At 43.7% G+C, this 4,336-nt stretch overlaps 1 pseudogene; it reads left to right on the top strand.

Annotated features, from left to right (window-relative positions):
- The first annotated feature begins 1,572 nt into the window (after positions 1-1,572).
- Positions 1,573-3,943, top strand: LOC146810197 (pyruvate dehydrogenase (acetyl-transferring) kinase isozyme 2, mitochondrial-like; annotated as a pseudogene).
- The last annotated feature ends 393 nt before the right edge of the window (positions 3,944-4,336 follow it).

Genomic DNA, 4,336 nt, shown 5'->3' on the forward strand with positions numbered 1-4,336 from the left:
CAAGTGGTACTTAAAATATATGGAATCTGACTTTGCTTATGGGGGTTTCACAGAGTTGCACGAGCTGACGTAAGTTACAAAGGTGCTTTTCCCTGCAGCTTTCTTAAAGAATGCACTGTCAATACACTATTACAGAGTTTATTTTTGATGCCTTGCCTATTGCTACAAACACAATATACAACTCAAGCACAGCTCATGGCACTATGAGACTCTCCCTAAAATCTTACACCTAAAACAAAAAATGCAAACAATTACTAGTGTAACATTTAAGTAGCAGTTGGGTGTTACTCAAAATGTCATCTATTAATTCTTTCATCCATCATTCAGTCTTTCACCATTCATTCTGTCCTTCCATCTGTGCGCCCATCCATATCCAAAGCTTTTCAACCATTTGCACACCTATCCATCATCTATCCTTCCATCCATCATTTCACTCATCCATCAACCCTTTCACCCAATCTATCCTTTAACTAATCCATCCACTCTTCCACCCATCCATCCATTCACTCATCCAACCATTTACCCTTACACCCAAGCTATCCTTTCACTCATCCATCCACTCTTCCACCCATCCATCCACTCATCCACCCAATCATTTACCCTTTCACCCATCCAGCCATCCTTTCACTTACTCATCCATGCACCCAGTCACTCATCCGTCCACCCATTCATCCGTTCACTCACCAATCCATCCTTTCTTCCAGCTCTCCACCCTCCCTTTCACTCATGTATGCATTCTTTCACTCATCCATCTTCACATTCTTCTTTTCATAAATCTATGCACCCATTCGCCCATCCATTCTGTCAATCATTTATCCATTCTATCATACATCCATCCATTTTCCCTTTCTCTCTTCATTCCCCTTTCAATTAGCCACCCATCCTTTACCCATCCACCTACCCATCCAGTTGCAGACAGAAGAGGCCCATCTAGAACTTCACCCACGCTGTAGTTCCTAAAGCAAGGGGTGGGGGAGGGTTCACTATGCCCCTGCACAAAGGCAATCTGAAAGCTTGGAGGTCATGCATGATGCACAGTGCTAGGACACGAGGTGACTGTGACATGGTGTTGTTTCCAGGGCTTTAAGTGAGATGAAAAATTTGGGGGTCTCTCCAAGGGGCGTGTCTGATGTAATTAAGGGCGTGGCTTAAAACACCCACCTTAAAATATATGCTGAGCATAATGTGCCGCCTGACTGGTATTTTGCTGTTTCTATCATTGCATTCAGTAACATTAGACCAACAACACGCCAGGACTATTGGCTTTGTCAATGGATGTTAGTTGCATAAAATAAGTAAAAAAGCAGCAACTATGTCTTCGTTTTATATAATAATAAAAATGCTTCAGCTCTCATTTAGCAAGAGACATAGAGTCAACCGAGAGCCTCTGGACGAAGCCAGGGTCGTGGACCCCAAAATCTAGAGGCGGAACGAACAGAGTTTCAATTGAAATCCGGAAGAAATAGCAGGCTGGGAGAGTGGAGCCTGACAACCCTGAAATCGAGTCCTGGATTAGGCTGCAGAGAGCAGACACGCAGCAGCCCATGCACGTCCCCCTCTGACAGCCCCACTATGAGGAAGCCCCTGGTTCGCACCCTGATGCTGGCCGGGAGCCGGGCATGGGGCGCCCGAAGCAGATCGACCATTTCTCTAAGTTTTCTCCCTCCCTGCTCTCCATGAAGCAGTTCCTGGACTTCAGATCTAGCAATATCTGTGAAAAGACCTCCTTTGCCTTCCTGCGCCAGGAGCTGCCAGTGTGCCTCGCCAACATCATGAAAGAGATGAACTTGCCACCAGATTGACTGCTGGGAACCCCTTCCATTCAGCTGGTGCAGCGCTGGTATGTTCAGAGTTTGTTGGACATCCTGGAATTTCTTCATAAGAGTCCAAAGGACCAGAGCACCCTTGAACAGTTCACAAATGCCCTCATCACCATCAGGAACCGGCACAATGATGTGGTCCTAACTATGGCCCAGGGGGTCATTGAGTACAAGGAAGCCTTCGGCGTCGACCCAGTGACAAATCAGAATGTGCAATACTTTATGGACCGTTTTTTTCCTGATGCAGAAAATACTGGGACCCCCTTTCTACGAGATAATTTTCCAATAGGTCAGGGAGAAAAGGGGAAAATGAAGCCAATCTACCTAATAATACTCCCTCTTGACCTAAACAACAGTTATTTATATATAAACTAGCACACAAAGCACAAAAGTGTATTCTTAATATTTTTTTTATTTTTCGTATTTTTATAATTTCATTTTTTCTGTATAAAAATATAATCAATTTTGAACAGATAAATCAATTTTTCATAAATGAACGTTTTCACTTATACTTTACACATTGTTCATGTCAATTCGATAAGACAAAGATATTCTTTTGATTCATGACAAAAAAAGGAAAACAAAACCCCGGGAGAAAGAACACTGCACATACAAACTCTTCATTCATGCAGACACATATCAGACATTCCGTACACATATATCTCAGTAGCTTTACCACTTAACACATAATGAGTGGTAAGGTAGTCCTAATAGCCCCCAAAAAAAGGAGCTGCTACAAAAAAAATTTGTAGGATCTACAAGAAGATTTGGTCAACGCGTTTCGGTGGTATAAGCAAACGTGGAAACCACCTTCTTCAGGACCAGCTACTTCTCTTAGCGCAAGTTCTCAAAACCTGGGGTATTATTTAGGGGGACAATATCACCCTACAAAGCCTGCTGTTTGTACTGTAAGACGTAATCACAGTGGAAATTATTCCTCTTATTTGTCTGTTTATCTGTAGATGTCCGATAGTGGTTAGACTCTAAATCCCACTAAATGTAGTATGCGGCTAGGAGACATCCAACAATGATTCTGTAGTACTCCATGTATCTTTAAAAGAAAGTTTGTTTAAAGATCACCAAAGTATATTATTTCCATCCATAACCAGATATGGGCAGAGTCTCAACCGTACAAATACACGCTGCTGCAATTCTTTACGGTGTCCCAGCGCTCAAAACATCTAAGTCCTTCAGTCACACGTAAGCATCCTCAGATCGTCCTGCTGTCAGGAAGTGAGCCTACACCCAAATGCGTGTAACTACTTCTACTACTCCCTCCGTAGTCAAGATTGTCAAAGCCGTATCATCAGCGTTCAAAACATCTAAGTCCTTCAGCCACACGTAGGCGTCCTCAGATCGTCCTGCCGTTTTTTTCCTGAGCCGCATCTCTATCCGCAGGCTGATCAACCAGCACACTTTGATTTTTGATGGAACGACGAACCCTGCACATCCTAAACACATTGGAAGCATCGATCCGATCTGTGATGTGACTGACGTAGTGAGAGATGCCTATGAAATGGTGAAGATGCTGTGTGATAAATACTATATGGCTTCACCTAATCTGGAAATCCAGACAGTCAATGCTAATGATCCAAGACACCCCATTCACATCGTATATGTCCCATCTCATCTTTATCACATGCTCTTTGAGTTCTTCAAGAATGCCATGTGAGTGACAGTAGAACACCACAGCTCCAGTCCCTCGCTTCCCCCCTTCAAGGTGATGGTGGCTCTGGGTGGCGAAGATGTCGCTATTAAGATGAGTGATAGAGGAGGTGGTGTCCCATTATGCAAGATTGAAAGGCTCTTCAGCTATATGTATGCTACTGCAGCCATGCCACAGCTAGGTACAGGTGGAACACCTCTGGCTGGTTTTGGAAATGGTCTTCCTATTTCTAGACTCTATGCCAAGTACTTCCAGGGTGACCTACACCTTTTGCTCCATGGAGGGCTTTGGAACTGATGCAGTCATTTATTTTAAGGCACTGTCGACGGCCTCAGTGAAATGCCTTCCTGTCTACAACAAATCTGCCTGGACACACTACCAGTCAACTCAAGAAATAGATGACTGGTGCATCCCCAGCACGGAACCTAAAAATCTCTCAACATATCAGCTCAGCTAGCTGCCAGCATTTTTCACACCGGCCTGGCACTATGTCAAGGACTAGCTTCTACACCCTCAAAAGAGTAAGTCATGAACTAATCCCACACCTGCTGCAATATAGAGGGTGATGTATGCAAGTGGCATGGGGACCCTCACAGCGTAAGTTTTTGTGCAGTGTTTATCTGTTTTTTGTATCTAAATCCTTCACTGTGGGACCAGTGTGTGCGATTATCTCACATCACGAGTGCTGTGGCACTTTATAGAACATGTCTCAAACCTTCCTTTGAACAATTTCCAGCACTTGAACACTCCAAGTATTCTGACCTACCTTTTGCAGTTGTCACCACTAAACTAAAAAGAAATCTGTTGGAAAGGCCTTCAAGGGCCATTTTAGAATGTGAAGTTTTGAGAC

The sequence above is a fragment of the Triturus cristatus genome, chromosome 7 (genome assembly GCF_964204655.1).
Source record: "Triturus cristatus chromosome 7, aTriCri1.1, whole genome shotgun sequence".
Lineage (NCBI taxonomy): Eukaryota > Metazoa > Chordata > Amphibia > Caudata > Salamandridae > Triturus > Triturus cristatus.